A 13,721-nucleotide genomic window follows, 5' to 3' on the forward strand; every position below is an offset into this window, starting at 1 on the left:
GTGATGGGATTAGAGTTATACCCCATAGCTGCTCTGATTGGTATACATTAAATACCAAGAGAATTAGTTGTCCAGGAGGCTCCCTCTGAAATTGAAGGCTATACATCCAAGATGTTTTTGTACCAATACCGTTATCCAAAACAATTACAAAGTTGTTAAACACACAAATTATTTCTTTTGTTATTGTATATTATGAGGCAAAGTTTGAAAAAAATGCAGGAAAAATAACCAAGTGATCAATGCAGTTTATCAATGTTTTAGGGATAGCCTGCATTTTTGCAGTAAAAATAATTAGTTCTCTTCCATTGTAGTAATGTATTGTAACAAAAGCTGTAAGAACATACAAATTTGCTAATACTAAATTCCATAAAAACAACACCTAAAATAGAAATGATAGGAGGTCAGAAGAAAACAAAAAAAAACAGAATCATGGACTGGGCACAACAACAAAGAAACATACAACAACAAAAACACTGCAAGGACAAAGCATAAAATTATTGGTACCATATAAGAAACTCAGTACAACTGCTCAATAAACAATGAACACTTAAGTTGATATAAAGAGTAGGAGGGAAGAGAGAAAGAGAAAACAGTAAACAATCTGAACTATCATTACAAGGTCTTTAATAGCAAATCACAACACAGTACAGGAGCCTCTATTTTTATACTGTTTGCACTGTGTTTATTGCACGCCAAGATGTATAAAACATAAGATATTAATATATGTAAAGAAATATATGCTGCCATGAGAGGCAGAAATTAGACAGTATAAAGAAAAACTTATTTTAGGCTAGGGCCACACGGCGCGATTTTGCCGCGATTCTGCGCTGGGCGAGTTGCGAGTTACGAGTCGCTGCGGTTTTTAAGCCGAAATAGCTTTGTTAACTTTGGCGCTGGCGTCAATGCAAATCGCGGCGAAATCGCTGCGCTAATTCACACGCGGCGATTCTTTTTCTACTGTCGCCCGGAAACGCCCAGCGAGGCAACTTCGGGCGACAATAGAAAACGAATCGCCGCGTGTGAATTAGCGCAGCGATTTCGCCGCGATTTGCATTGACGCCAGCGCCAAAGTTAACAAAGCTATTTCTGCTTAAAAACCGCAGCGACTCGCAACTCGCAACTCGCCCAGCGCAGAATCGCGGCAAAATCGCGCCGTGTGGCCCTAGCCTTAGTAAAGAAAGACAAGTTTAATATGGGGTGCCGTTTGTCCCAAATACATTCTGTATACAAAACTATCCCTAATACACAGAATGAATGTCTCTCATGTTATATAAGTATTTGTAACAATACACATATAAAAAAATATACAAAAGACTTATTTCTATTAAAGAATGAAAACAAAATCTGGTTAGCGCACAAAAGGATGTCATTAAATCACAAACTCCATTCTGTACAGTTTAACAAGCAATCTGTCTCACAAATGTGTAACCTCCATGTAACGGACACACTTATGTGCAGAGTTACTTACAGAATGAATTATGTAAAAACAAAGTTGGACATAATATATAATAGTGTAACTAACTAGTGCTTGTCAAGCTAGATTTGACTGACAAAATAGATATCTGTGACAGAAAGCAAGATTTTATAGTACAGGATTCATTCTTTCCACAAAATGACAGTTTTGTTTCACAAAACAGATAAAATAACCATTCTGTGAAGCAACACTGTCAGTCACATTCCTGAACCAATAAGAACAAAGCTTATTGCCATATACAAACAAGATGAGAAGTGGCCAGCTCTGCTCCACATGGCTAAGGCAAAGTATCTGACCTGCTATAGAGGGCGCCCTCTAATGTCCCCTGTGCTGCATAGTAATAAACATGAACAAACCTTTCCTAAAAGAGCTGCTGTTAAACACTACAGGTTCATAAATGGAAGTTTTTACAAATGGCTGAGAAATATAATGCTGCACTTCTAATGATTGTAGAAAAAGAAAAGTATGCAAAACATAAATATGCTCATTTTAGGTGATATGGCTATTCTTATTGTAGTAACCTGCTTGTGTGGCCGTTTTGGTTAAGGGCATTCCTGCTGTTTTGCCATTATCTTATGATTTACTCCTATTCCTCTTCCTGTCTAAGCTGAGAGCAATAATGGGACAGGCCACACCCACCTGCCATTAAATGTACCAGAAGTTACTGTGCTTGTCTGGCTGCTTTGCCTGACTCTCAGAGTCAGTTATAAGTTTTGTATATGATAGTTAGACTCCAATATCTCCTCCTAGCTGTAATCTTGCACCAATTAGCTTGTAGTAGTCTCTTAATAATGTGCTTAGCTATAGTTCAACTACTACATAATAGATTTAGCCAGAGACTTGGGACTGATCATGTGCATCACACATTGTGTATAGTATGATGTGTAGGTTATATGAGCAGCCACTCCTGAGTATTGTGTGTAAACAAAAGACTTCAGGACTTCAACTTCACCTCCTTTCGTGAATTTGTGTCTTTTCACCTCTTCGGGACTTCAGCTTCGTCTTTTCGGCACTTCCACATTCGGTAATATGTGAAATGGCCGCACAGCTCGGGCGCTCGTAAAGGGGACCCGGCTCTTTGAAAAATGCAGCACTTCTGGTCCCCCCTGCTGGCGGCCCTGGACATGCATGTGACATGGGCGCAGTTGTGCTCTCTGCTCTAGTGTTGTGCCCCCCTCGACTCACTCTGATGTGAAAGGGTTAAGCACTGGGCAGGTAAGGGGACGGCATCATTAGAGTCTTTTGTTATAAATACATATAAAGCATTGTATAGCTTGTTGCTTCTATATAAATAGATTATGATCCCCTTAAATTGCCCCTGCCTAAATGACCCCCTTTTGTTTACACACAGTACTCAGGAGTGGCTGCTCATATAACCTACACATCATACTATAGAGAATGCGTGACTGTGCACATGATCAGTCCCAATTCTCTGGCTAAAGCTATTTTGTAGTAGTTGAACTATACCTACCAACATTTTGGAAATAAAAAGAGAGACAAAAAATTATTTTGCATGTAGTGCAGCAATTTTTTTGACCACACCCATTTTGTGGCCGCACCCCCTAATTACCATGTTCATTTTTCAAAGTTTGGCAGGTTATAAAAATTTGAAAATATTCCTCCTTATCTAAACTGTTAAAATTACTTATTTTCTTATCTCAAAATTGTTATAAAGCATCTTAGTTGCACCTGTTAGCTGTACTGGCCTCTCTGCCAAAAGCCAATTAAGTTAGAAACTTTGTTTCTTTTTCTGGCTGTTCAGTGCAGAGAAAAGAGGGACTTTCCAGTACAAATGAGGGACCTCAAGTTGAGCTGTCAAAAGAGGGACTGTCCCTCTGAAAAAGGGACAGTTGGGAGGTATGTGTGCACATGATCAGTCCCAAGTCTCTGGCTAAATCTATTATGTAGTAGTTAAACTATAGCTAAGCACATTATTAAGAGACTACTACACGCTAATTGGTGCAAGATTACAGCTAGGAGGAGACATTGGAGTCTAACTATCATATACAAAACTTATAACTGACTCTGAGTCAGAGCAAAGCAGCCAGACAAGCACAGTAACTTCTGGTACATTTAATAGAAGATGGCAGGTGGGTGTGGCCTGTCCCATTATTGCTCTCAGCTTAGACAGGAAGAGGAATAGGAGTGAGTCATAAGATAATGGCAAAACAGCAGGAATGCCCTTAACCAAAATGGCCACACAAGCAGGTTACTACAATAAGTATAGCCATATCACCTAAAATTATCATATTTATGTTTTGCATACTTTTCTTTTTCTACAATCATTAGAAGTGCAGCATTATATTTCTCAGCCATTTGTAAAAACTTCCATTTATGAACCTGTAGTGTTTAACAGTAGCTCTTTTAGGAAAGGTTTGTTCATGTTTATTACTATGCAGCACAGGGGACATTAGAGGGCGCCCTCTATAGCAGGTCAGATACTTTGGCTTAGCCATGTGGAGCAGAGCTGGCAACTTCTCATCTTGTTTGTATATGGCAATAAGCTTTGTTCTTATTGGTTCAGGAATGTGACTAACAGTGTTGCTTCACAGAATGGTTATTTTATCTGTTTTGTGAAACAAAACTCTCATTTTGTGGAAAGAATGAATCCTGTACTATAAAATCTTGCTTTCTGTCACAGATATCTATTTTGTCAGTCAAATCTAGCTTGACAAGCACTAGTTAGTTACACTATTATATATTATGTCCAACTTTGTTTTTACATAATTCATTCTGTAAGTATCTCTGCACATAAGTGTGTCCGTTACATGGAGGTTATACATTTGCGCGACAGATTGCTTGTTAAACTGTACAGAATGGAGTTTGTGATATAATGACATCCCTTTGTGCACTAACCAGATTTTGTTTTCATTCTTTAATAGAAATAAGTCTTTTGTATATTTTTTTATCTGTGTATGGTCACAAATACTTATATAACATGAGAGACATTCATTATGTGTATTAGGGATAGTTTTGTATACAGAATGTATTTGGGACAAACGGCACCCCATAGTTTAAAAGTATCCTGAATTCCCTAAATTTCCTAAAAATTTAAAATATGCCTTGTGTATAAGCAGTATCTTCCATCTATTTGCATATATGATAATATTAGTTTATGGCATACTATCTTAACAGAATATTCAAGAATATGAGTGGCAGCTTGGATATTTTTGCTTTTGCAGAGGAATTTCCACTGGCCAAAGAGGGAAAACATGCTTCATATGAATAAATATACAGTGCTTTTACCAGTTTGATCTGTCTAAAAGTTTCACTTATACCTTTATAGGGGTGCACTTATTTCGTACCTAACATCTTCTCAGTTCACTTCTATAGGTATCTAATACATAGACTGCTTAGAGGTCCAGTAATCTCATGTCTGGAATGTCATATACCCTGTACTCATAGTGTGCAATGTGACCTGTATATATGCAGCCCCTAAGGGAATGGAAGTTTAGCTAATAAATAGCAATCACTGAGAGAATAGGGCAAATCCCAAAGACAAGTGCTGTCCAACTTCTGTTATGCAAAGTGCCATTTATCTTTCCTTGTAAGAGTTTTCAGATAAAAGGAAATCTTATAGAGTTTAGGAATAATTAAAACTAAGGTATGCCTGGCCCAGACACTAATTTATATGACTTTGCACCTATAGTAAGCCACTTGGTATAGGAGTTGCTGAGTAATATAGATAAGAAAGTCCCTTCTTGAGCTGGAGAACATATATAGCTTCTGAATAGTGATGGGCGAATCTGTCGCGTTTCGCTTCGCCGAATAATTCGCGAATTTCCAGCGAAATTCGCGAAACGGCGAAAAATTCGCGAAACGAGTCGCGCGGGCCGATTTTGTCGCGCGTCAAAATATTTTGTCGCGGACGCAAGTATGAGTTTTAACGCGCGACGTTATTTTTGACGCGCAGTGCAATTTGATGAAGCCCATCTTCTATGGGTGTTTTGTTTGTATAACCTTTTTTCATCTTTGGGCCTACAAATAAAAAATTTCCCCTTAGTTTCAAGCTTTGTAGTCTGTGATGATAAATGAACATGGTATCTTTTGCTTTGTGTCTGAATGTGCTGAATTGGATTGGACTCCATGGGAAGACCAATACACATGCGTGTTTCACTTAGTATACTGCTACACACATGCCCTGCATTGTTAGAGGACTCCTATCTTGAAAAAATGGCTCCCATTTTGCAAGTTTCTTAAACTTTTAACGTTTGTGGATTTTTTCACATTACCTCTGGTCAACTGGTAATGGTATCTACTACTACTCTATATCTCTGTTTAACCAAAAAGTACCATCTGTACTTCATATATCTAATAGTAGATTACTAACACAAGTACAACTAATAAATCTGAACAGATAGTATCTGGATGCTTTGTATCTCAGATAAAAATGAATAAACCATATGTTTATGTGAATGAACCTTATATTTACATCATGTAATTGTAATGATTCTGAAATACTATGTAATGTAATTTTAATGACTCCGATTAAGAATAGTCATCGTTGTGTTATTAGAATCCAAACAATTCCAAGTACCATGTGAGTATTAGTTTAGTCAAATGAAAAATGAACTCAAAATATAGAGATATAAAAAATTTTTTTAATTTACAACATATAGCACAACGGTGCTGTAACAAACAATAAATAAATTAAAGTGGAGGAGGAGGAGGAGCAACTACCCTCTGCAGGTTGTCTACAATGTCCCTAACCTCTCCCAGCTCCTGCCGCATGGCATTAACTTGGTGGACTAGGGTGACCAGGAGCTCAGTCTGGTCGTAGTAGGCATTCTCTGTCTGAGTGCCTACACTGAGCCCCTGGTCGTCCACTGGTCGTGCCGCCTGGTGAGGTGGTGGTGCCGCCTGGTGAGGTGGTGGTGCCGCCTGGACAGGTGGTGGAGGCGGTGCTGCCTCATCAGGTGGAGGCGGTGCTGCCTCATCAGGTGGAGGCGGTGCTGCCTGGTCAGGTGGTGGTGGTGGTGGTGGTACTTCCCCATCATCAGGATCATCTTGGATCCATTCAGCTGGCAATGAATAAATTTCAGTTTGAGTAACACAGCAATTGCATTTGTATAGTATAAATTATACAGGATAAGGTGTCATGTTGTAACTACAGGAAAATTAACTTTATTGTAGTTAAGAAGGGAAACCTATTTTTTCCGTTTAAATAAATCTACCTTTATGTGAAGTAAAATTCTTATTAGCCTTGTCACAGGCCTAAACAAATACACATTTGCTCCAAAATACCAAAATAAATAGGAATCAAGTGCAGGGCAAGATTTACATAGTAGGCGCCCCTAGGCCCACTGCCATTCGTCGCCCCTGTCCCCTCCCCTTTATTCGGGCAAATTTTTATCATCTGGACAGGAGCAATGGGGATTGCTGCATGGGAAACTATTGTATCTCCTGTGCATCCCCAGTTTTTCTGAACCAATATGGGTGTGGTTGGGCAGCATGCCGCCACCCTAAAATCTTCCAGCCCTAGGCCCGGGCCTTGGTGACCTTTCCACAGATCCGAGCCTGATCAAGTGGCTTTATTGTAGTTAAGAAGGGAAACCTATTTATTATGTTTAAATAAATCTACCTTTATGTGAAGTAAAATTCTTATTAGCCTTGTCACAGGCCTAAACAAATACACATTTGCTCCAAAATACCAAAATAAATAGGAATCAAGTGGCTTTATTGTAGTTAAGAAGGGAAACTCATGTATTGCATTTAAATAAATCTATTATAATCTGTTTAAATAATCTCCATTTGACAGCTCATTTACTTGTTATCTAACTTGTCTGCAATTATGTCAGTCAGTCAAAGTCAACTGTTCCAATCCTAATTACAGTATTCACTTAAATACATTTTTGCTGTAAAATAGCAAATCATTATAAGATGTTTTCTTTTTAAATAACTCTACCTTCCACCTCCATGCGCAGCTCATCTACAAATGCGCTGTGGCGTCTTTTGAGATCGCTCCAGATCCTCTGGAGCTCCCGCAAACTTAAACGCAGGCGGTACTCCCTCCGCAGCCTGCGCCTCAATCTCTCCATTATGCTCCTTCGGAGCGCCTGGATTCCTCTCACTCCAGGAGGGATATTGTCGTATCCCTCCTGGTGCAGGTACCTGACGAAGTACCTTAGCTGGTCCCGGTTCATCATGCCAGGTCCTGCCATTTTCAAACTGCACTCCTAAAAATGTAAGCACGGGCGGGGCTATTTATAGTTGCGACGCCCATTTTTGACGCGCGCATGACGCGCGTCACATGACGCGTGCGCGCACACGACGCGCGTCACATGACGCACGCGCGCGCATGCGCAAACACAGTTTTGATATGACGCGCGCCGAATCTCGTCGCGCGGCGACGAATCTCGTCGCCCGGCGACGAACCTCGTCGCGACGGCGACGAACCTCGTCGCGACGGCGACGAAATTGATAAATTGACTACTGTAACACTCAAATACATTGATTTTTTAAAATAAATTATGATATTAAGTCACACTATATTTGGCAATTAGGCACTATTAGAAGTAACATTATTCCCCTAGCAATCATACATTGATTTAAATAAGAGACTGGAATATGAATAGGAGAGGCCTAAATGTAAAAAAGTAGCAATGACTAACAATACATTTGTAGCCTGACATAGTATTTGCTTTTTAGTTGGGGTCAACTCATTGACCCACATTTAAAAGCTGCAAAGAGTCAGAACTTAGAAGAAAAAGGCAAATAATAAAACCAAATTAAAAGTTGCTTAGAATTTGCCATACTATTGCATACTAAAAGTTTCCTTAAAGGTGAACCACCCCTTTAAGGGCTTTGCACTGGATCTATGAATACGTTGTGTAAAGTGTTTGGAAACAAAGGATGGCGTGTGTTCTCTTTGAAGGTTATGGACAGCAAACTGGGACAAGACTGCTTGTGAAGTTGAAAGTCGCAAAATAGCAGATGCAGCTGAAAGTGGGATGTAAGATGGACATCATCTAGGAATGAAATTCCTCTTTCCATTAAGCAAACTGTGTTGTCTCGTTTATTTAACTCAAGGACAAAAGCATTCATAGAGGACAAATTCAATCTAAATTATTACTTACAGCATGAATTTAAGTAGAGTTTATGGCTATGTTTGTGTCAGCCAGGGTTGCCAGGTTGGTTGGTTTCCAGTCAAATTTACTGGGCTGATGTTTGGGGCCTGTTTGGGCCTCTGTGTAATTTGAATGCAAGGGCCTATTTTGACTCCCAGACCAGACATGGCTTTGGGACTACCATTAAAACATTTCCCTTACTTTTGTACACAGTGATGAATGTATATATGCCATGTTTTGCTTTGGAATCAATGGGAAGAGCAATTCGCACCTATGTTCCACTCAGTTACTGCTATACACACATGCCCTCCCTGTATACATTTTTTAGAGCACTCCTATCATTTCAAAAGAAAGAATAATGACAGAGGCAAAGGACTTTTGGCCGCAGTCGTTTCAGGGGTAATAATAGTGTGAATACATTTGACAACCAAGCAGCAAGCATTGTTGTAATCAATTTTATTAGAGCCAGAAGAATTAAATGAGGCAGGCCTCAACCCCCAGAAGAAATTAGCCAAACAATGGGGCTGTATTCGGAGAAACATTTTTAGAAGCCATGATAGGCCTCAACCACCAGAAGACATTAGCCAACTTAGCGGCAAAATTACAAGCAACCTATTTAGAAGCCATGATAGGCCTCAACCCCCAGAAAAAATTAGCCAACAATATGGCAGTATTCGAAGAAACATTTTTAGAAGCCATGTTAGGCCTCAACCACCAGAAGAAATTAGCCAACAATGTGGCAGTATTCGAAGAAACATTTTTAGAAGCCATGATAGGCCTCAACCACCAGAAGACATTAGCCAACTTAGCGGCAAAATTAAAAGCAACCTATTTAGAAATCATGTTAGGCCTCAACCCCCAGAAGAAATTAGCCAAACAATGTGGCAGTATTCGAAGAAACATTTTTAGAAGCCATGATAGGTCTCAACCCCCAGAAGAAATTAGCCAACAATATGGCAGTATTCGAAAAAACATTTTTAGAAGCCATGTTAGGCCTCAACCACCAGAAGAAATTAGCCAACAATGTGGCAGTATTCGAAGAAACATTTTTAGAAGCCATGATAGGCCTCAACCACCAGAAGACATTAGCCAACTTAGCGGCAAAATTACAAGCAACCTATTTAGAAATCATGTTAGGCCTCAACCCCCAGAAGAAATTAGCCAAACAATGTGGCAGTATTCGAAGAAACATTTTTAGAAGCCATGATAGGTCTCAACCCCCAGAAGAAATTAGCCAACAATATGGCAGTATTCGAAAAAACATTTTTAGAAGCCATGTTAGGCCTCAACCACCAGAAGAAATTAACCAACAATGTGGCAGTATTCGAAGAAACAGTTTTAGAAGCCATGATAGGCCTCAACCCCCAGAAGAAATTAGCCAACAATATGGCAGTATTCGAAAAAACATTTTTAGAAGCCATGTTAGGCCTCAACCACCAGAAGACATTAACCAACAATGTGGCAGTATTCGAAGAAACAGTTTTAGAAGCCATGATAGGCCTCAACCCTCAGAAAAAATTTAGCCAACAATATGGCAGTATTCGAAGAAACATTTTTAGAAGCCATGATAGGCCTCAACCACCAGAATAAATTAGCCAACAATGTGGCAGTATTCGAAGAAACAGTTTTAGAAGCCATGATAGGCCTCAACTACAAAAAAAAATTGCCGACAATGCAGCAGTAGTGTCAGCAACAGCAGTAGGAGCCTTGATAGACACCCACCAGAGTTTTGCCAAATAATGAGGCATTAGTAGCAACAGCAGCGGCAACAACAGTCATGTTGTAACTTTTAATAAACTCTATATTAGAGCCAGAAGAATTAAATGAGGCAGGCCCCAAACAGAAGACGTTTGCCAAATAATGAGGCATTAGTAGCAACAGCAGCGGCAACAACAGTCATGTTGTAAATTTCAATCAACTCTATATTAGAGCCAGAAGAATTAAATGAGGCAGGCCCCAAACAGAAGACGTTTGCCAAATAATGAGGCATTAGTAGCAACAGCAGCGGCAACAACAGTCATGTTGTAAATTTCAATCAACTCTATATTAGAGCCAGAAGAATTAAATGAGGCAGGCCCCAAACAGAAGACGTTTGCCAAATAATGAGGCATTAGTAGCAACAGCAGCGGCAACAACAGTCATGTTGTAAATTTCAATCAACTCTATATTAGAGCCAGAAGAATTAAATGAGGCAGGCCCCAAACAGAAGACGTTTGCCAAATAATGAGGCATTAGTAGCAACAGCAGCGGCAACAACAGTCATGTTGTAAATTTCAATCAACTCTATATTAGAGCCAGAAGAATTAAATGAGGCAGGCCCCAAACAGAAGACGTTTGCCAAATAATGAGGCATTAGTAGCAACAGCAGCGGCAACAACAGTCATGTTGTAAATTTCAATCAACTCTATATTAGAGCCAGAAGAATTAAATGAGGCAGGCCCCAAACAGAAGACGTTTGCCAAATAATGAGGCATTAGTAGCAACAGCAGCGGCAACAACAGTCATGTTGTAAATTTCAATCAACTCTATATTAGAGCCAGAAGAATTAAATGAGGCAGGCCCCAAACAGAAGACGTTTGCCAAATAATGAGGCATTAGTAGCAACAGCAGCGGCAACAACAGTCATGTTGTAAATTTCAATCAACTCTATATTAGAGCCAGAAGAATTAAATGAGGCAGGCCCCAAACAGAAGACGTTTGCCAAATAATGAGGCATTAGTAGCAACAGCAGCGGCAACAACAGTCATGTTGTAAATTTCAATCAACTCTATATTAGAGCCAGAAGAATTAAATGAGGCAGGCCCCAAACAGAAGACGTTTGCCAAATAATGAGGCATTAGTAGCAACAGCAGCGGCAACAACAGTCATGTTGTAACTTTTAATAAACTCTATATTAGAGCCAGAAGAATTAAATGAGGCAGGCCCCAAACAGAAGACGTTTGCCAAATAATGAGGCATTAGTAGCAACAGCAGAGGCAACAACAGTCATGTTGTAACTTTTAATAAACTCTATATTAGAGCCAGAAGAATTAAATGAGGCAGGCCCCAAACAGAAGACATTAGCTGCAAAATTGTAAGAAAAATATTTAGAAGCCATGTTAGGCCTCAACCAGAAGAAATTAGCCAACTTAGCGGCAAAATTATAAGCAACATATTTAGAAGCCATGTTAGGCCTCAACCAGAAGAAATTAGCCAACAATGTGGCAGTATTCGAAGAAACATTTTTAGAAGCCATGTTAGGCCTCAACCAGAAGAAATTAGCCAACTTAGCGGCAAAATTATAAGCAACATATTTAGAAGCCATGTTAGGCCTCAACCAGAAGAAATTAGCCAACAATGTGGCAGTATTCGTAGAAACATTTTTAGAAGCCATGTTAGGCCTCAACCAGAAGAAATTAGCCAACAATGTGGCAGTATTCGAAGAAACATATTTAGAGGCCATGTTAGGCCTCAACTACTAAAAAAATTTGCCGACAATGCAGCAGTAGTATCTACGATAGCAGTAGGAGCTTTGATAGGCCCCCACCATAAAAAAATTGCAGACAATGCAGCACAGCAGCAGTACTACTAGGGCTAGTAGCAGGCTACAGCAGCAGCAGCAGCAGCAAGGGCAGCAGGTGCAGACAGATGGGGAATGGGCAATACCACTGAGGAGGAGAGTATGGGCAGCAATGGAGAGAGGAGGATAAATCTATGGAGGAGAAGGAGGAGAGGAGGCTAGTCTCTGCTGTCTGCAATGGGCACTTGGATATCCCCGCTTATCCATGCCTCATTCATTTTAATGAATGTCAGCTTATCCACGCTGCCAGTGGATAGCCGTGTCCGCTTCTCAGTGACCACCCCACCTGCGGCACTGAAGACACGCTCTGACAGGACACTGGCAGGGGGGCAAGCCAGCACCTCCAGAGCGTACTGTGCCAGTTCTGGCCACTGGTCGAGCCTCGAGACCCAATAATGCATGGGGTCATCGTCAGGGCGAATGGCATCCTGCACGCTGACTGACCCCATGTAGTCAGCCACCATATGCTCCACCCGCTGCTGGTGGTGGCTTTGGGTGCTGACTGGGCCTGCTGCTGGCCGTTGAGGCTCGAAAAAGCTCTTCCACACACCCATGAGATCTCCGCCCTTGCTGCTGCTGCTGCTGCTAGGCCCCCGTCTCTGCTGGGTGTGTGGAGTAGTGGAGGCCTGAGAAGTGTCAGACTGGGGGAAGGCCTCCACTAATTTTGAGCACAGAGCCTTCCTCAATTGACCCATCCTCCTCTCTCTCTGGCTGGGTACAAGGAACTCCCCCACCTTTCCCTTGTACCGTGGGTCAAGCAAAGTAGCCACCCAATAATCCTCCCGGTCTTTGATAGAACAGACCCGGGATCGCTTCGGAGGCAAGTCTGCATATGGGCAGCCATGTAAAAGAGGTGCCCCCGACCAACCTCTTCTTGACTGCCCTCCAGATGCAGCAGGTCATCTGGCTCGACCTGCCCCTGCTCTGTACCCTCCCAGCCGCGGACAATAGCTGGGGTGGTTGGGTGGCATGTGCCCTGCTCCCCATGCTGCGCAGGCACCCAGTCCTCCTCTCCCTCATCCTCCTCATCGGGCACCATCTCCTCCTCAGCCCCCTCTGCCTGCCTACGGGGCCTACTCTCCTCCTCCTCCTCCTCCTCAGGCACGTCACCCTCCTCTAGCAGCCCATCCAACGTGCGCTTGAGGAGGAACACCAGGGGTATGACATCGCTAAGACACGCATTGTCCCTGCTAACAAAGCGTGTCGCCTGCTCAAAGGGGGCAAGTACTTGGCAGAGCTGCCTCATTTGCTGCCACTGCTCTGCACTAAAGTACCCCAAATCTGCCCCCTGAGTACCCCTGGCACTGTGCTCCAGCAGGTAATTGCTGACCGCCCAGCGCTGCTCTACGAGGCGCTCCACCATGTGCAGGGTGGAATTCCAGCGCGTCGGCAGGTCACAGATGAGCCGGTGGGGTGGCAGACTATGCTGCCGCTGCATCCGTGCCAAAGACGCGCTGGCGGTGGGGGACCTGCGAAAATGGGCACATACCCTACGTACCTTCTCCAGCATGTCACCCAACCCTTGGTAGCTCTTGAGGAAGCGCTGCACCACAAGGTTGAGGACATGTGCAAAGCAAGGCATGTGGGTCAGGTGCCCTAGGCGGATGGCGGCCAGCAGGTT

At 41.9% G+C, this 13,721-nt stretch overlaps 1 protein-coding gene across 1 annotated transcript in view; it reads right to left on the reverse strand.

Moving 5' to 3' along the window:
• Positions 1-13,721, reverse strand: part of LOC108717439 (M-protein, striated muscle) — a 146,592-nt gene that overhangs the window by 108,197 nt on the left and 24,674 nt on the right. The gene's annotated exons all lie outside the window — the stretch shown is intronic.

Source organism: Xenopus laevis, chromosome 5S (genome assembly GCF_017654675.1).
Source record: "Xenopus laevis strain J_2021 chromosome 5S, Xenopus_laevis_v10.1, whole genome shotgun sequence".
Lineage (NCBI taxonomy): Eukaryota > Metazoa > Chordata > Amphibia > Anura > Pipidae > Xenopus > Xenopus laevis.